Source organism: Squalius cephalus (assembly GCF_949319135.1).
Source record: "Squalius cephalus genome assembly, chromosome: 23".
Classification (NCBI taxonomy): domain Eukaryota; kingdom Metazoa; phylum Chordata; class Actinopteri; order Cypriniformes; family Leuciscidae; genus Squalius; species Squalius cephalus.
The window spans coordinates 23,336,837-23,357,819 of record NC_137144.1 but is presented as its reverse complement, the minus strand read 5'-3'; the positions used below and the strand labels follow the sequence as shown (position 1 = coordinate 23,357,819).

General features: G+C 38.0%; 1 protein-coding gene across 1 annotated transcript in view; it reads left to right on the top strand.

Annotated features, from left to right (window-relative positions):
* Positions 1-3,946: 3,946 nt before the first annotated feature.
* peak1 (pseudopodium-enriched atypical kinase 1) overlaps positions 3,947-20,983 on the top strand; it is a 33,523-nt gene continuing 16,486 nt past the window's right edge. Inside the window, exon 1 of the mRNA XM_079859348.1 lies at positions 3,947-4,138. The gene's annotated coding sequence lies outside the window, so the exon portion shown is untranslated. The remainder of the gene's footprint in view (positions 4,139-20,983) is intronic.

Genomic DNA, 20,983 nt, shown 5'->3' with positions numbered 1-20,983 from the left:
GTTACATGCTACTACATGTACTTTTAGTAATAACAGTAAATTATGCATAATTACAAGTAACTAACCCTAAACCAAACCCTAACCGTAACTCAAGTTAATTAAGATTAACTGTGCAGTACTTATTTAAGTAACTACGTCACAAAATCAAGTGTAACCAAAAGTCAAATTCAATTTTGGACAGTTTTAAATCGGGCTTTACAGTTACTATTTGGACTACTGATTTGATAAATTAATTAAATTATACTTTTTCATATTTTCAATCGTTTTTTTTAAATATATTTTCCATTTTCAGTTTAATTTTAGTAATTCTGTTATTTTTAAGATTTTTTTATACAGTATGTTTATATCTTTTTTATTAACTTTTATTTTATTTTAGTAAATCAGGTTGAACTAAATTAAAATGAGAGATGTTTCCTTGAAACATTTGATGAAAGTGTAGTTTACTGTAAAACAAATGTACTGTACTTTTGTAAAATATATATTTTTCTAAATAATTGTACTCTATAATTGCTTACAAATCAAAGCCATGTATCTAAACAAGTTGTGTTCCAAATTTGAAGTAGATATCACAAAAATGTAAGTTCCTATGAGATTTTGTTTAGGTGCTATACCAAAAATGGACACCCATATTCCATTGAATTTATTTTGTTAAATAAATTTACATGATTTGACATTGTTTGACATTATCCTGTGACAAATTTATATATTTCTGTCACAATATCTCTTCATTCACAAAACAGTCAGCAAATATGGAACCTTGAGTCTCAGACCTTTCCGTCAATATGTGTTTTGTCAAGATTAGAAAAGAATTTGTTAAAATAAACGGAGCCCCCTAAAAGATTGTAAAGTACCGTTTCCATGGTAACACAATGTCCGATTTCAAAATGGTTTTGACAGGATGCATTTTGAGTTTTTTTAAGCTTTTGAATGATTCCTAATTTATGATTACTAAAATATGTGATGGAAAAAAAGGAATTATAAAAAGAGCGCCAAGCGACCTGCTATAGCTGGACAGTGACCTTTTTTGTATTTCATTTAATTTCAGTTTACGTTTTTTTTTTTTTTTTTTTTTTCAAGTAAAGAAACTGTTTTATGGTTTTAGTTTCAGTTTTAGTTAACTATAATAACTCTGATTTATAGGTGTAAATTTAGTGTCCTAATAATATTTGAGCCCTTGTAATATAGAGAAGAGATGAGCTGCAGCTGCACAGGACTCTGGGACATGTGTAATTTCCTTTCTGTTGTCATGTCCATTTCCTGTCAGACAGCAGGACTTCCTGTCATCCGTCAGAAATGGAGTACGGCATCCATGGCACAGGAGGGTCAGATGACCTAACTTCCTTTTAAAACTTATGTCCTTCACTGTGTAAAAAGGGCGGCAAAAGGGATAGTGTGGACCGCAAATTACATTTTGAAGATATTTCTGCATGTCCGATTGTGAACGGCTCATTCTTTTGAACTGGATCGTGTCAGTGAATCAGTTATTCACAAAACCAGATTGAATGATTGATTTGTGAATCAAACTTATCAGGGTTCTCAAGTTCAGCTCAGTAATTATCAATGAAAAAATGAAGTAAATCTTTAACAATGCCATGACTTCAGAACATCAAAATATAGTTGTATATTTTCTGGTGCTAATTGTAATTTTGTTTTCCACAGAAGAAAGAAAGTAGTTTGGTACAACATGACAAATGATGACAGAATAGCCATTTTTGGGTGAACTTTTCTTTCAAAGCATGGGATTGTTCATCTTTCCCTCTCTTTTGCCCAAAGCGAAGATCCAGCTGAATGCAAGAACTCATAATCATATCATAAAATGAGACTCTCTTTGCCCTAGAGATGTTTTTCATTTCCTCAATTGGGAGAAACAACATATTGGAGGGAGAAGAGAAGAGAAGAGAAGAGAAGAGAAGAGAAGAGAGGAGAAGAGAGGAGAGGAGAGGAGAGGAGAGGAGAGGAGAGGAGAGGAGAGGAGAGGAGAGGAGAGGAGAGGAGAGGAGAGGAGGCTTGTGTGAGTCATGACATGTAGAGCTCATTTCCTGTCTCTCATACTGAATATCCACCCTGAACCCACAGACAATAGAGTCACACAAACCAATAACCCACACACAATGAGCTCAGCAACACTTTCTCTGAATCAGCTTTGTCCTGTCACGAGGGAATAGGATTTTCCGGCTTTTCCATGGCTGATGATGGTCTCCTTCTGTCATTCTCATTCTTCAATATTCTGCCCTAAATGTGGTTGCTGTATCATAGAGGAAAAAGATACTTCACGAAGAGATATGGTCAGATATGTATTAGATTAATATTGTAGTGATGGTTTATGCATGAGTTTCAGCTGACGCAAAAGGAAAAAAAAAATAGCTATCGGCTTTTAGGAATAATTCATGCCTTTCTTTCAGGACACAAAGTAGAACGATATGCAGAATGTTCACACTCCTCTTTTTTACAACAATGAAAGCATATAGCAACCAGATGTTGAGCTCCATAATGGTCAAATAAGCACCATTAAACAAACAAAAAAAGCATGGAAAGTTTAATTTCAGTTTTGATTGGTTTTGAATGGCAGCATTAGTTCTCAACAGAGGCTACAAAAACAAAGATACTTTGAATGCTTCCATTGGGTTTCCATTACTTTAAATGTGTTTTCTGGTGTTATCCATAGACATTACATTAATACACTTTTCAAAAGACTGCAACTCTCAAATTAAGGCTGATAGCAGATTAAAAGATCTGTTGTGAACTATTTAGATTTCACAGACTCATTCATTTGAGTGAAAGATTGTATGTACAGCATGTGATTTTACAGTTATGTTGTACTGTTCTCTGTCTTAACGTATTTAATTTATTGTGTTTACCCTGTTTTACTGTTTGATAGGCCTATCTGTGATGAGGTATTTTTGTTGGCCAAAACAAGTTAGCATTTTAGCATTTTTTTAAAATGGGGTTTTGGTTAAATGCCCAAAATAAGGTCTGAGGTTATCATAAACTCATAATTTAATGTTTTATTCTACAACATTAAATACACCAGTAATTGTGTTTTTTTAAAAAGCTTTTGGGTCTTGAAAAAGGGGGTTGTAAACAAGTCGCTAAATGGGACTACAGGGGTTGTCTGGGACATTAAATGTGATCACACTGAATAAGTAAACTCATCTACTCACAAGTCTGCTTTTACAGCCTCATTGTGTTTATAATCGCACTCTTGCTAACTATTATAACCCAAACTTTCAGACAAAAAAGTTTCTTACCCAAAAATGTTTTTGAAATCAAGACCATATAGGCTGCTAGTTTATTTATAGCCTGAATTTGGCTTTTTACTTCTGGCAATAGTATCTGCTTCAAAATTCATAAAAGTTATTGTTCATTTGTGCAGATTATCTTGATAAACAAAACATGTACGATTTTTTTTTAAAGGTCACAGAGCTTATTTGCATAACCTAAAAGAAAATGTGTAAAAAATAAATGAAAAATGTACCATATGTGTTGGCAATATAGGCTACTGTACAAATTAAAAGTGTAGCCCTGATTTGTGGCCTTTGAGCTTTTCAAAGTTGAGTAGAAATGTATAAAAATGTCACTTGTGGGCGGGGTTATGAGTTTGTGCGCAAACGTTTCGCGGCAAAATTAACTTTATGGAGACACAGATATGACCTGGGACTATATCAACAAATTAAATGTTTTACTTAAGCATTTCTAAGACAATCGCATTCTGTATTGTACGTAATAATATAGTTTCTAAGGAAATTATTTCAAAAATAATACCACAAGTGTCCTTATAATGAGATTTGCAAATTTGTTTTGTTTTTTGTCTCAAAACATAATACAGTTTTACATTTTAGTCACTTTTATTATTAATGTTCTTCAAAATATTCAATGAAAATCATAGCAAAACTGTCTGGGAGCAAAGCGCGTTTCCGACATTCCAACACGAAGTGCGCGTCCACAGCGCCCTGCCCTCTGCGCGTCCCCGACCGTGCTCGAGCCGTTACCGGAGCGGCGGAACACGGACGCGTGATCACACATTTCTCCCGAGCAAAATATCCATCAGAGCCCACGTTCAGTTTGACGACAGTTCCGCGATATTTGGATTAGGATGGCGCACACGGGTTCGTGAGGAGAGCGTTGTCGTTCGCTGAAGGTAAGAGCAGAAAGTTCGTACGGAGTTTCACAGAAAGATCCACGCGGCGCGTCAGCTCGAGCGAATGGCGCATATTTAGACGCGTGACGCGCAGCTGTGATTTTTCAACCAGTTTATTGTCAGTTTAACGAGTTGAACATTTCAGAAGGGCCGTGAAAATGTTTGTGTTGTGGTGGTTAAACGGTTAACCTGAGTCATTACGCGTGTTATGTCTGATTGTGGTGTGTATCAGCTTCAGGAGTAACGTTATTTTCTGCGTGCAAAGGATAAAGTGTCATTTCTGCTAAATCATTTCTGTGAGGAGATAAAATGTCATTTTCTCTGGAAAGTCCATGAGGGAAAAACCTGATGGGATCTGACGCCGGTTCTGGAGAGTTCCTCAATGTTTCTGTCAGGATGCTGTTGTGTGTGTGTGTGTGTGATCCGTTTAAATATCAGCTTTCACTTTAGTAACTATAAAGAAAATATGTTTAAGAAATGTGTGTTTCATATATCTGCATGTCTTCAGTTGTCAATGTGATATAGGATTTTTACCATGTGGATGATTTAGCATTTTTACATTCACTGCCAAATAGTTTTTAAAGAAGGATTAATTTGAGCTCACATTATGCCTGTATAATTAATATGTGGTTATTTTTAACCATACATGCATAATGTTTCTTTTTCACCGCTTATGACAGACGATGATCAGGAATTGCTGTAACGTTAGTTGTATCCAGACTCTCACACACAGTGAAAAGGCAGCTCGAGAGGCTTGAATCATATGGGTTTCATTTTGGATGTTAGTTTTAAGCACTTGGCCTTTACCATGGTAACAATAACAACAGTTACTGAGTTATTCTTATTAGTATTAGTTATTGACCAATATTTGCCCAAATCAGCCATTTAACAGAATAGCCTATAGTGTGAGTTTAAAAATTACTGATAGACTTGCTCATGGATAGTATAAAATAATTTTAGCATTTATATGTACAATACAATAAATAGTAGTTTATAATGTGTATTTATAGAAGTCTATAGCAAGTTACTCTGAAGTTTTAATGGTCTCTGTAGTAGTTTGATTGAAACTCTGGTTTCCATTGTGAATTTTTGTGAGGTAGTGTCATAGCTTGGAGAAACGAGTCGATCCAGAGGTTTTAAAGTCACCATGAAATCAAAATGGAAAATTCTTATTTTTTTATGGAATATTGCAGGATTTATTATAAATGATTTATCCCTGCACATACTTTTTTTTTTTTTTTAAAGACATGTTCCCTCGTAATCTTTAATCCAAATAACTCCCCCTCCCTCTTGCACATGACAACAATACAATCAAATCCCAATGGACACAATCAAGTCCTGCACGACATTTTTTTCTTGGTCGAGAAACAGTTTCACTCGAATACACGAATAGTGAAAAAAAGACTTTCTGAGTTTAAGTGGATTTTTGTGTTTTGGTGAATAGTTGTGAGAGGGTTGTGATTTGGTTAGGGAAGGATTTGAGCTCTAGGAAACAGGTGTGATGAGCACCCTGGGGAGGAGCGTGTGTGTGTGTGTGTGTGTGTGTGATTATATTCACAGAGTGAGGACACTGAATCAGATCAGGACCTGACTGAGATCAGATTAACCAGACAAAATCATCCCTTCCTCGCTGATGTCCGCAGAAGTTCAAACGGTGACACTTGACCTGATAAATGACTGACAGGCCTCGTAGCCAATCAAATCGTTGCACCGAGAAGCCTTGTTGCCATTTTGTCTGTTAAGCTAAACTGAACTATCAGACACATACACATCCTTTTTTTTTTGGCTAATTCCTTTTACTGTGGTTAAAAAGCTGCTTTTATGGCACATGTAATTTGAATAGTAGGTATACAGAATGGCCATATAATGGAGTTTTGTTTGTTCCTTTGGCAAAATCACACTGTAATCTGAAAGAATGCAAGTTGTCATTGTCTGACATTGACCTAAAGTCGTTAATGTTTTCAATGGTCAGTGTTTGATCAGCAAACATAGAGCACTCAGATAAACAGAAGCTCAACCGTACTTGCTTGAGGCGTGAGAACACACCTCATTGGTTCTGGTGGAAGCTCAAACATGCGAGAATGAACCTCATTGGTTCTCGCCTGTCAAGCAAGCATGCTTGAGCTTCCGGTTCTCTATGTTCGCTAATCAGTGTTTATATAAATAAAAGCCTTAATTAAATCTGTTCATCTTATAAAGCGATTATGTTTATATTTATAAGACTTAAAGGATTAAACTGCTCGATTCATATGGATTTCTTTTACGATCTCTTTATCAATGTTTTGATGTTTTGGGTGAATAGACTTTCAATGGAGGGACAGAAATCTCTCTGATTTCATTAAAAATATCTTCATTTGTGTCCTGAAGATGAACAAAAGTCTTATGGCTTTTGAACGACATAAGGGTGAGTAATTGAAGAAAGAATTTAAATTTTTGGGTGAACTATCCCTTTAAATATCCGCTGTCTTGTCTTAAGGTTAATTGGATTTGATGGTCAACACCTACTAAAAACCAAAAAGCAAAGTGACTTGACAATGTCCAGCGATTTAATCCCTGTCAGTGTGAAGTGAACCAGGCTTCGGTCAGATGTCTGTTTGATGTGTGAGAGTCATCACAAACATGCCATTCAAACATATCAGTGCTATCATGTACATATCATAAACACATGCATGCAGTGCACAAACAAAATACTAACACAGAAAAAACTTGACGGTCATTCACCTCTGTGCAGTTGCGTGTGAAAAGGCATTAGTCATTTGTAAAATAACAGGTGGTGTGTGTGTGTGACATGCTCGATGACAAAAAAGTTGTTTGTATTGCGGTGAGTCTTGAGTTATGTAGCTGGCGTGAGTCGGTCAGACAGACAGACAGACAGACAGACCGACAGACAGAGAGCTATGGGAGCATTTTGCCTCAGGTGTTTGGTATGAGACACACATAATCTCTAGTTTCAGCCAGACAGGTTTAAATATACACCTCCACTAGCCCTGTGCCCAAACACTCCCAGAGCGGTTTGACTCTCTCGCGAGTTCAATGAAGTATTTCACTTGTGCACCAGTGGTCGACCGATATTGGTTTTTTGATGGCCGATGCCGATATCTTAGAGAGCAGGGTGGCCGATGGCCGATAAAAAGCATATATATATATATATATATATATACTTTATATTTATTTTAATCAATATTTAATAAATTAGAAAAAAAATCTTTAAAATAAACATGCTTATACTTTCGATGGCAACTTCATGAATCTGCAATTTTTCACAAATAAAGTAATTGTTTAAAAATATATGAATATGTGAATAAAAAGGAAGTAAACACTGGCCGTTTCTCAATATGCGTTCTTGTCTGTACTTGTGTTCTTGTGGACTTGTGAAACGTCATCAGTCGCTGCCCAAGTACTGTCCCAATACACAAGTTTGGATTTTGGCAAGAACGGTTAAAAATCCCGGAAGTGTCCTTGACACGCCCATTTTACCGAGGATGCATAGATTGGTAACTTGTGTGAACTTGACGGCAGAAATATCCCAGCATTCATTTCGGCATTCGAGGAAAGAGAGGCAGGTCAATACAGCAAGTCGTTTTTCTACAATTTCGTACGCGATTTCATCACTAAATTCACTTCTGAGAACATTTGATGCGAGAAATCAACTGTGTAGATTTCAAATATTGGCATTTTGACAAATTTTTGGCTAATCGAAAATGTGCTCAAACGTTTTCGGAAGTGAGAAGAATCTCCATAAGCGTAGCTTTATTGTTATGAATATACATTACATTGTAGTGTACAGTTGTAGAGTAATCCCTTGAGCTGAGGGTAGGCTTGGGCGACAAAGCCTGGCTGTTATCGTCAATAATTCTCGTTATGTTTGGGTACTGCAGACGGCGTCTGTGCGGGGGTATTATTGCGCAATACCAGCAAGAACACATTGTCTCAAACTGTCAGCAGCGTTCTGTGTGCGTCACCTTGTGAGTTCATTCTTCCAAGAACAACTAGCAAGAGCGTTCTCCCCAAGAACACAAGTCCGTTCTTTGCATTCTTGGTTTTGAGAAACACCCACTGTAACAGGGCACTCAGTAATCTGGTAATTTCGTGCGCACTGGTAATCATATTTTTTTCAAATAAAGACAAGGTAACGCTAATATTACACACAGCACACAGTGAAAGCGATATGAATATGACACAGTGGGCAACTGGATATAGCACAGTATATTTTAAAATGAAGGATTTAAAGTTTTTCGATCGGGTCTCTTGAGGCTGGTCATCTGTTCGCATTCACTCACTTCGCACGGACACTCGCAGGCTACAAATGCACACTTCACAAGATATCACAGCTGGATTTGATTAAATCTGCAAGGTTTGTGAAATTAAATGTTTATTAGATATTCATTGATTTGTTTAAATTATGTACATGCGCATTTGCTAAATGTTGACGGTAAATGAGAAAGTATTTTAGCCTGATTGTTTGCCTTTTCTGTTACAAATAATCTAAAAGCAAACGCTTTACTTTTTCGCATACCATTTACTTTCTTTGTGTACCAGTTCTGTCTAACATAGTATTAGATATGACTGACAGAGATCGTAAACTAATGAAGACGGAGAATGTGAGTGAGTGCTGTGTGATCAGGCGCTGCCGTTCTCTACTCAGGCACTGGTGTCCTCAGCGCCGCCCGTCAAAATAAAAGTCCCGCTTCCAACACATTGGCCAATCAGAAACACTGATCGGCCGATGCCGATATTTTAAAAATGCCAAATATCGGCCGATATATCGGCCTTGGCTATATATCAGTCGATCACTAATGTGCACATTAGCTCTATCACTTTAGAGATGATCACATTAGATGTAGGCCTAGTGCTTTATCATAAACCAAAGGATAATGCAACAGTTTAAGGATGAGCAAAAATACATTGTTCACTTCATATTTTTCATAGAAAGAAAAATACTGGGTCACATTTATCATACTGTCTCTCCTGTGTAGTATGTGGGATTAAGATTGTGTATTATTCATAATAAAAAAGGTATGACAAAGTCAGTGCCATCTATAGAGTCATCTATAACTACAAAAACAGCCAATCATGCTCATTGAAAGCTTTGTTTTTGTCTGTTCAGCAATATGTAATATAGTAATTCTTTAGTTTAGATGCACATCTGTGTATCAATTTGCATTTCTTGTTAAATGTCAGTCTAAGATGGTAGATGATCAAAAATACCGACGGCTGTTTAAAAAGGACTCTCATTTGGCTTGTAACGGGTGTTTAATTTCATACTGTGAATGCATGACTCCAATAAAAACTGAATATACCAGTGAAAATCTAAATGTTGCCACTTGGAAGCACACAGCATCTCCTCCGCATTACAATTGGGTGCCATCCAATATATTCAATTGTAAGCGTAAGATTTAAGAAAAGGGTTCAGTAGTAAAGTACATGTTGCCTGCGGCAGGCAAAGGTGCCAAGGAAAATCAATTTTTGCAGTTTAAATTGTGTTTTTACTAGTCGATTACTCGTGCACATCCTAGCAGAAGCATGCGAATTGGGATTTGGTGAAGTACATGATCATGGGTGATGATGGGTCATATGTCATAAAATTTTGAGTTTCAGTCATAGTGACATCATGACAACAGCATCAGCAGTTCCCATAGCAACAAAGGTGCCAGCTAGCTCAAGGCTACTCTGAGTGAAGTGCAGCTAATCCTGGCTGGGTCTGCAAAAATCCTCTCCAAAAAACCTTTCTGAACTCCATGATGTGTTTTCATTTGATGTTGACTTGAAACTCTGAGTCAATCGGCAGTCTTTCACGTACTGATCCAGGATCTGTTTATGTGTTTTTCAGTGGATAACGCGCACCATCTGCTTGTCGTAGCACCTCAGGACCTAAATGTGATTTACTGGCATGTTTTATGATCTGCTAATCCACAGTGGGAATATTAGGCTTAATAATAGAGGGTGATATCATACATGATGTCATCGCCAAGACGTCTTCTCCATCATGATGACAGCGTGCTTCACTTTAAGTGATCCCTTGATATCAAAAACATGCTTCCTCCAGACGGACTGCCCTAATTGTCATGGAGATGGTTCGTCCTTGCTGTCATTGACTAGGAATTTGCTGGAATTGGCTCGGTTCTCACATGGGTTCTTCCATGCTCCGCCCACTGTTTAGGCCACACCCACACCACATTAGCCCCACCCCTGCTCTGCTCCATATCAGCTCCCGAAATCTTGTCTGCCGTCTCAGGCTGCCCACAGAGACTTTTATAAGTTTCCAGACTCAGGCCACCCTGAACTGCATTTGGCTTGGCGTGAGGGTCAGGAAGTGAAGTGAATGAACTGGATTTCATACAAATATCTATTTGCTGGAATAAAAAAAGATTTTTAGATCTTTACAAAACCACCTTAGGATAAACGTAAGAGAAGACGGTATCAGAGAGAGATACAGCCCACAGGCGTTCAGAATAACAGAGGCAATGTGAGAAGCCAAAGGAAAGAGTGACAGACAGCCAGAAAGAAAGAGTGGAGGTGGTTAGAGGTTGGCATTGAGAGCCGTGTAGGCTGAAATTGTGTTAACGCTGATATTTTAGAGCTCTAGTGCTACCACTCGTTCACTCTGAAGTTTACCATCAAGGTTGCATAATTGCCTGCCCATTAACACATGCACACTCATGCATAACCGAACAAAGGGTTTCGCTTTTGAGCCGTGCATTAAGCTTTCAGGCCGCAACACACTCTCAGGGCCAGCTTTTTTCCTTTTCGTTCTAATTTTTCCGTATTTGCAGTGTGTTTTTGATGGTTTTCTATTCCCAATTTGGCCATTTTGCAGACTTTGTTAATGTAATACAAAATTGTTTATAAACATGCAAGACGACTGATTTACACGAAGTGAGCATTGGTAAGTACAACATTTTCTAATTTGTCGATTTGCTTAGAATAGGTATATTGACTTTTAAACTAGGCTTGAGTTTAAACATGCTTCTGTTGATGAAATGTCATTAGTGTTTTTGGTATGTTAAGTATGTTAACGTAAATTTATTGAAAGTTAAGTCGCTACTGCGTGAGTGGTCTAAATAGTGACCTTCTATGGTCAGTTTTTTCTTTCCATTGCAACAGTTTGAACAGAATCACATTTATATTATATCTAGTTATACTGCTAGCATGTTTACTTGTAGCTTTTCCACATTGTTTGCTTGAAATAGAAGCTAAAAGAGTCCAAACTAGGGACGGAGCGAAAAGAGTAGCGTCATATTAATAGCACGGCTATATCACACCATGTTACAGCACAATAGAGCTATTGCAAACAGAAACAAGTATACTACTACATAGAAGTTTAATGTCGATGCATTATTTGAGCAGATCGATGAGCACGAGCGGTACATGAGTGGAGCATTTCCATAGGCCGTGAGCAACTGACCGGAGTGCACATGCATAGAGCAGAATATTGAGGTGAGCTTCACACCGGTCGATGATAACGACTAGAGCGAGAGTGAAGCCTGAGCGCTGAATACTGAGGGACAGGGTGGCATACAGTTGTGGTCAGAATTAATGGCACCCCTGGTAAATATTATAAAAAATGGCTGTAAAAAATAAATCTGCATTGTTTATCCTTTTGATCTTTCATTCAAAAAATTGGCAAAAATCTAACCTTTCATTGAAGTAAAAGAATTGAAAGTGGGGGGGGGGGATCACATTAGGAAATAAATGTTTTTCTCCAAAACACGTTGGCCACAATTATTGGCACCCCTAGAATTGTTTATGAGTAAAATATCTCTGAAGCATATTTATTCTCTGAAGTTAGATTTGTGCCAATTTTTTTAATGAAAAATCGAAAGGATAAGCAATGCAGATTTCTTTTTTACAGCCTTTTTTTTTTAACAGCCTTTCTTTTTTACAGCCAACTTTTTTACTTTCTCTTTCAGCCAAAAACAGAAAATCCAATTTTCGGCGGCCGAAATTTCAGTGCATTCCTAGTCTAAACGCGTCATCAGAATAGCGCTAGTTACCTATCAATGAAACCGTTTCGGCTGAAACAGAAAATAACTTCCATGTTCGCTGTTGCCAAGATTCAGTAAAACATATTATTTAATGGCACAGTCAGACATTTTAAGGTAACTCCATTCAAAATTTATCGTTTCTACGATGCATCGATGCAGACAAGGACGATTCGGTATCGGTTCCGTTTGGTATCATAACCGATTATAATGTCGCGTACGTGCTTTGTCGCAGTAGCATACAATGGCAGAGGGAGGTGAGACGCGAGAGCGAGAAAATTAAAAATGCTCCAAATACTTTAAAAGCCTACGTCTGGACACATTTCGGCTCATGTCACGCAGAAATAGAATATGCAGCAGGTAAAACCACTAACTTGATAAACCACATTAGCCGTTTTCACCCCGAGCTGTTAACGCCTGGCAGAGTCTGACTGCTTTATAGTAAGCGGATGAGCTCCAACGTCACCCGAATCCGCAGCCAAAAACAAATCATCCACCCGCCCCAATCATTTTCTCTGATTTAAGTATCCGCACCCGATGGTCAAATTACAATTATTCTGTGTTGTTATGCGTGATTATAAATGGATGATCATAACCTTCAACAGCGGATTCGGCGACGGTTGATGCGCACATCTTTAATGGTAACATAATACACTGATTAATGAGCGCTGCTTTTAAATGAACATTTCTTTAAAACAAAATTTATTTGACAGATTTTCCTTTTCTTAATGGCATAAGCAAGCTTTACTCCCTTGAAACTTAAACTGGAATGTCACTGTTTGAACAGGCGAGCACACACACACGCGCGCACACATCACTTTTGAAGAAAAATTTAAAATTGAGGATGCGGTGCATTGTAATATCGAATTGAACTGAATCGATGACATGATAATCGTAATCGAACCGAACCGTGAGACCAGTGTCGGTTCACACCCCTATCATCAAGTATGTACAGCAGGACCGTGCACTTTCAATCCGATGGATGAGCTTTTGCACACTTGCATATTTTTGGCCTTTGTCTTTTGCCATTTTATGTTCTGAATAGCACCATACTATCATTTCTATTTTTGCAATATGTGTACCAATTTTCTGTAAGCATAAATTACCTAGATGATGTGCAGAATACAACAGAGCACACTCATGAGATTCTCTATCCCACAATGTAATCCTCCATTTCTAGTCTCCTTTTTCGAGACGCTTTTAACACAGAATTTAAAAAACAACTTTTTTACAAGGTGCTAATTCGACTCTACACGTTAAATTAAACACGTAAAATAACATGGCATACTAATGCATTTAAAAAAAAGCTGTTCAGTAAGAAGCTAGTATTCTGAAGCTTGTTAATTATACAGGATAATTTAACCCACAGGGACTTGAAGTCGCTCACCCCAACAGGAAGTGATGTCAGAACCCCCACCCTATCTTATTACTCCCATAGGAAATGATTATTCTAATGGGTGTGTGTGTGTGTGTGTGTGAGTGTGTGTTAGTGCTCATATAAACAGTTGTAGCACAAACACACACATTCTCTGACCTCTCTAGTGTAAATATTAGTCCTGTTCCCTTATAAAGCACTAATGGTGACTCACAGCCAAATGGAAGACGCCTTATATAGAATTGTGCATGCGTTGTTTAGGTGTCTAGCAGAGGTACTTCCCGAATCCCTACATGTGAAAATATGGACTTGGTTTGTCTTTGTCTTGCTTTTTTGTTTATCTCCAGGGAGATTTTGAGGTCATAATGCCATAATTGGTTCTGGATGCTGATTGGCCGATAGTGAGGCCATTATGGCGACAGAGGAATGCAGGAATGAGATCTGTTTTCTCAAAGCCACATCCTGTGAGCACACAAACACACACTGAACCCGAAAAACGGCTGATCTCTGTATCAAATCGGCATCAGTACTCAAACGAATGGTTGAGAAATGGTTAAAAGCGTTCAGTGAATCAGCCAAATGGCACTCAGAAACCAATTACTGCAAATAAAATGATGCCCTTGCAAAGACCTCTCTCTCTCTCTCACACACACACACTCGAGTGGGTGACAGCGCTGAATTCCTCTGGTTTCTATCACTGTAGTGGCTGTTTAGTCTTAGACACGGTTGGAATGTGCCGTGGCATGAGAACATGCCATCAACACTCACACAGAGGTTAGCGAGACCTACAAACATCTGTGCATGCGTGTGAATCACGTTTCATTTGTTCTTTAAACAGAAATATCATGTCCCTAACAAATCTGAATATTTATGAAGCTGCGTTTCTTCTTCCTAATACAGTTCTAGTGTGCATCTCTTTGAGTGTGTTTGTAGGGTCTGGCTTTGAAAGGAGGAGGGGAAGTTTACGGTTCGGATTAGAGCAGTTTGTGTCGGTTCGAGGGGCTTGACATTAATGGTCGTCCAGGGAAACCACAGAAAAATCACACAACTAAAACATCACATATAGAGACCGCTGCACCAATATGGCATGTGTTCATCTGATACTGTTGATAAAAATGTTTTATCACTCGGATTTATGCTCAATTACCTTATTTTCACATTTGTCATCATCTGACGCTGACTTAAAGTTAATCTTTATAAAAAATAATAAAATAATGTTGTTAAATATATTCTCTAGCAGATCTCAAAATTGACATCCATTTTTCATACTGTACATTATAATGTCGTGATGCCTAAATTCACTTTATTTTAATGCATATTATTATTTATTTTTTTATTCACAATCACTATTTTAGTTTTTCATTTTTTGTTTTTCAATTATTTTGACATTTTTATGATATTTTAATTAAATCGCCTGGTTATTGGTTAACGCTTATTGTTTTGGTCAGACTTTTAATATCAGTGCATCCCTAAAAATCGAACAAATATTAGTAGTCTCAAGGCCCATTCACACAAGGATAATATTAAACTATAACAATTAAGTTTTAATCATTTCTATGAGAGTAGTGAAGTCCAGACCACAAATGTAACGACACAGAGGAACATATCATTTGAATTACTTTCACAATGATTTTTTTCCATATGATGAACAATTAAAAACATTGACAACCAATCAGAAGCTAAAGAATCCAGCCAATCAGAATCCAGCTCAAGTATTTAATGCAGCAGACAACAAAACTGCATTGTGCGCTCAGCATGAACACAAATATAGCTATAGTTATTTTAAGGTGAACAGGCCTTTTGGCCACTAGCCCATTAACTTCCTGTTTAAGAGGGCACATTTTGGCTGGAATAAGCTGGCTTTATGCCGACAGTCAAAGGTTTGACTACGCAAGACTAAGCTTAGGGTCTGTTGTGGTTCAGGTATTGATTACTTGATGAAACGTACAGGCCGAGTTCAAAGCCTCTGTGTGTGTGTGGTTGAATCCTCACAGTATTTCCTCAGGACAGCTGCTTTGACTGGCTTAATGTGTGCAGGAAGATCACAGTCCATGGTGGCCCTAAGGGGCCCGTTGTAATCCTGAAGGCTTTTTGTGTCATCCGACTTCACCCAGTCCTGCTCCGTCCTGCCATGCTCAGGGTGGCCTGTTATTGCAGCTGTGCAAAAGGATGCTGGAAATGATCAGTCTCTCCCTCTCCTACTGGAAAATCACTCTTTCATTCTTAATATTTTCATAACAGAAACGGCGACATCCATAATGTGACTCATTTCCGAGTCAAACTGAATAGTTAGTGGGAAATAATGAAGGGTGGGACTTTTATCAAATCCATCACGGGTTGATCATGAAAAGCAATTTGGTTAAACTCAAATTGGTTTGTATAGCGCTTTTCTTTTTTAATGCAAATCGTTCCAAAGCAGCTTTACGAAGAATAGTGCATGATATCCCCGGCGAGCAAGACCAAGGCAAGGAAAAAGTAAGCGGTGTGAGAAAGAAACCTTGGTAGGAAGCAAGACAAAGCAGGCTATAATATTGTTAGATGATAATATTTTTCTCTGCCTCTGCAGAGTTGGTTGAATCAGCAGAGAGGAAAGGTCTTTTCAGAAGCAAAGAAGGTTATTACATTTCGATTTTTTTCTTCAGAATAACATGTACTTAAGAATAATATGAATAATCATGCATTGCATAAGAAAATGGAAGTTCACCCAATTAAATTTACTCACTGTCCTGTCTTTGCAAATCCATATGACCCATGTTCTTCCATGGAATGCATGATGCAACTAGTCAATTAGTGCATTTGACGACTTAATCTAGATTTTTTTTGTGTGTTAAAGCACCATACACTTTCAGATGGAGAACTTTATCTGTTGCGCCATACCATCTTTGTTTTTTTTGCATCCCACCACGAGTATTGTTTTTAGACGCTGTCAGGTTTTAAAAAAGTTTATGAAACCCCTGCATTTGATTCTATTCTTTTGCATTTTGTCTAGCTGGGTTTTTTTATTCTTACCTGTATCCTTTGCCAACTTAAACCCAAAATGCATTGCAATGAGCCAAGACGGTGGACAAAATTAGAGAAATGTATACTTGAAATTCATTTAATGCTAAAAACTGATAGAAAATGGTCAATTTTTAATTCAATTTTAAAAAAATGTAACCTATTTGTGTTTTTCTTTTAGAGCATAACTTTTTTTTTAGCCCAAGACGTTGTTGTTTGTTGGGAGTTTGTTTCGGGAGTTCGAAACAGCTTTTCCAAAGCAAACTTTCCAGAAAAACACCTTCAAACCATCGAGTCCGTTGAGGTCAGGCTCAAGTAAAAACATAAACACACTGGAGAGCTGCTTTATAGTAGAAATTGAAGTTATTCTAATCGAAAATGACACTGACTCTGTTTTTCCATGTTTAATCCATCTTATTTTTAATGTAAGAGAGGGCGGTGCCATTTGTAAAGTGTATGTGTCTGGCTTCCTATGTCATTCGCTTCCACTTCTTTTTAGCTGTACGAAGTGGCTCATTTTGCTGCCTGATATTGCAAACTGATATTTCTTACCATATTATTTGAATGTATTGTGGTAATTATTAACGTAATTACTGACGTAATCACTGCACTTTCTTATTCTTCTCTTGATTTCTCTTTAGCGCCGAATGAATCAGAAGTCTTGCACATAGAAAATAGCTTACTTCAACATGGCAAATTAAGGTGGAGAGTGTAAATCTGATGCTGCTTGCTCTTTCAATCTATTTAAGTGCTAAATAAATAAACGTGATGTGACTGTACCTGATTTGAGTGCTGTATTGCAGAGCTCTTTCAAACAAATCCACATATGGTCTGATGCTTTCTGAACTGCTTTTTTCTCACCGCTGTCATTTTTGTTGCGCGTTTATTTTTTTTATCAAGAGGAAAGTGCACCGTTTATATCTACATATTCATCTAAATGATGAATCCAGTAAATCTCAGTAGTGTGGGTGGTGTTGTATCTTCCCTAACAGTAGTGTATCACTGCTCAGGTATTTCAAACTTTTTTTACCACTAAGCAAAGAACAAAAAAAACCTTTTGTCGTGAGTATCGGGGCCTGTAGTGTATATAGAGAGCGCCAAATCACTCAATATGAGGATGCTGCCTTACAGGGCTACAAATACTGCTAGTGTAGTTCACTAGTTTAGCTCACAATAGCTTACTAGTTTTTGGAACGGACCCACAATGTTGCTCTTCTCAGTGATTTGGAGCAGCTGTTTGTGTGCGTGCTCGTATTATCTTTGTCCCGTATTCATGAATTTCATGTTCTAGTTGCATTAAACATGTTTTGCTCCTTAGTGAACCTCATCTGAATTATTTCAGTCATGAGTTTGTCGAACATATGCGGAATCAGTCACCTGCTGAGAGAGGGAGAGACTGGAGCGATGGAAGGAATAAAAGAATTAGATGAATCTATTGTGTAGTGAAGATGAGTCGGTTATGTAACGCTCCCATATGGAAGCTGCATGCATACTGCCGGGGGATGCCAGCCCGTACGTGTACGTGTGTGTGTGTGTGCGTGCGCTGCAGATCAGTTTCTCATTATTATTCACTATGTGATTAGAGTAAAGCTTTGATCCTGTATTCAGCTCACTGAGGGAATCTGTCATCCCTTTGATGACACACACTCTCACACACACACACACACAATGGTAAATCTGCATGAGTCGGACTGAGCATATTCTTCTCACGCCAGTCTGTTAAACATGAGAAACATGCTTTTGTTTTTTTATCAGGATTCAGGCTAATCACCCCTCTTATTTGTGTTGGGAAAAACAGTGAGGTGTGCGACTGTGCGTTCAAGCATTGTTAGGTCAGATTACAAGAAAATTGACTTGGCAGTTGCTTATTACACAATCTTACAGGACAAAGGTGATCATTAAATCGTTAAAGGAGACAGGATATAAACAGGATTTGTCTTGCTCTTTTGAAATAAGAGTTCAAATCAGTTGCAGGTGGTTTTAGTGGGAGGTTCATACTCATTCTCGAGCTAATTTGATTGGATAAAAATCTGTGTAGTTCAATATGAGTCCATACAATTTTCCCAGAAAAGACAAACATAAGCAGAATTAGTGCTGTTAGTGTTTACACCTGGTATTAACATGTGTTTTGTTTGATCAGATCGCATGGGATACACGTTAACGTTTACACCTGGTATTTTAATCTGTATTTTTTTTGCTTTCAACCACTTCTGTCCTGATTTCTTTGAGGGGAGGGTCAAATGGACATTCGATCTAATGGACGAAATAAGCTCGCGCCCGGAGCTCTGGCCGCTGCAAGACCGCACCGAACGCTGTGAGCGTGTGTTAGAAATCAGGAATGGAGAGAGAACATTGTGTTTGGTACGTTTTTCATCTTCAAACCAAACTTGGGTCTTTAACTGACAAAGTTTAAATCCCGTCTTACTAGCGCGCTTCCCATAATGTTTAGATCAGCGTTAGATCAGTAGACGGAGAGTTGGTGGTCTTTTGTGGCTGTTTGAACACATTCGACCACATGAGCGTTTACACTACAAAAGCAATCCGGTCAAAGGCATTTTTGACTAGGCCTACCTCTGGAAGTGGCTGAAAGTGGACAAGCTCAAAACGTTTTAGACCCGTTTACACCTGTGTTTAGAGTCGTCCACTTGTGACCCGATCGACCAAAACTCATCTTAATACCAGGTGTAAACAGGGTCTAGTTGAGAGTAGAATTTGCCCCTTCAAATATCACTATTAGCATCTCAAGTGCTATCCATCATTTGTTTTTATATCGGTTTATTTTTTCCTGCATAATATTTAATGTCACATTTTTATGCCCAGATTGTACAACAGGCAGGATGTTTCACTGTCTTGAATTTTAAACCCCCAGGAGAAATTTGAAATGCACATGCACTGCATGAAACCTTTACATCCCATGATGCATTTCTGTGCTGCACCGATTCAATCAGACAACAGGAAGCCATCCACCAGCAGCCATCAGTTCAGATTGAAGAAACGTAAAGACTCCACATGGCTCTTTACATTACACTGATAGATAATGGTTTCTGTTGTCCAAGAGCATCACCCTGAAGATCCCATTGGTGACTGAGTAACATCCGCTACCAGAGGTTTCATTTAAACATAATTTAAAATGCAGGCAGAGAGACTCCAAGCCGAGTAAAGAGCTTCTAATGTCGTAATGGATCTTATCGTAATGTCTTTTCCTCTTAGATTTCCACAGAATCTGGTTTCCCAAGCTAATTTGTTTAGGAGCATGAAGGAGATCATGTTATAAGTACTTTCTCCCTGACTCTTTCTTTGTTGCCCATTCATGCATTCGTTGTTTAAAAGCCCATGGGCGCTGTTCACCTTCATAGCAGACAGTGATGAAGATTAATCGTCTTTTATCAGGTGCTGATTATTCTAGACAGGTGCCAGCTGTGTTCAGGAAGGGGCATCTCTGGGTCAAATGTTTATTGGAATGTGGGCAGATGTAACGGATCTCAGGCTCAAGGGGTCAAATGATTTTAAGGATCTTAAGGGTGCCAGACATTTTTTGCTCCAAGTTGTGAAGAAGAGTAATTTTGGAACCTGCATTTCAGGTTTGTGTGCATGAGCTTTTAGGTTGCCATGGTAACCCAGCAAGACCTGCCAGTGGCGTTGAGTCATTTCCAATCAGTCTTCTACTAGCACAGTGAACTTGCATCCTGCTGTTCACAAGCAACACAGTTGCATTGGTTTGTGGATCAAAAATAATTAGGCTAGTTGTTTGGTTCTCTTTCTAGATATGTTGATGACATAATTGTCTGTGTGGGTAGTGCCTATGAATATGTATTTGTGTCAAAGGCACAATGATACACAGTTTTCTTTTTTTTTTTTTTTTCTTGCACAGTTTCTGGAACACTAATGCAGAATACTCTAAAACTTTCCAGCTCCATTTTACATCTACTGTAACTGATGGAATTGTCTAACTTCTCTGTCTGCTGAAACTGTACAATTTCCTCTAGCTTCTGTTGCACTATACCTTCTCTAGTTATTACTGTAACTCAATAACATTGAGTAACTCTTGCTGCTGTGAACCTATATCTGCTCTATCTACTGTACTTTACTTTTATACCTACTCTATCTGCTGTAACACTGTATTTGCTCTAGCTTCTGTTACTCTATAACTGCTTATTCTATAACCCCATTCCTTCTATAGTTACTGCTGTAAAACTATATTGCTCTAGCTACTGTATCTGTATACTCAATCTGCTGTAACATCTGAATCTGCTCTAGCGGTTGTATCTCTATGTTTTCTTTAACTGATGCCTCTATATCTGCTCTATTTTCTATAACTCTGTTATAACTCTATACCTGCTCTAGCCAATGTAATTCTATACTTATAAAATCTTCTATACCTTCTCTATCTGCTGTAAGGCCATGTATCCACCAAAGCATTTTCCCACAGGCTATAGTGTATTTTTCCAAGTTGTTATTAATGGGAGTGCTCGCCGTTTTTTACCGTTCGCA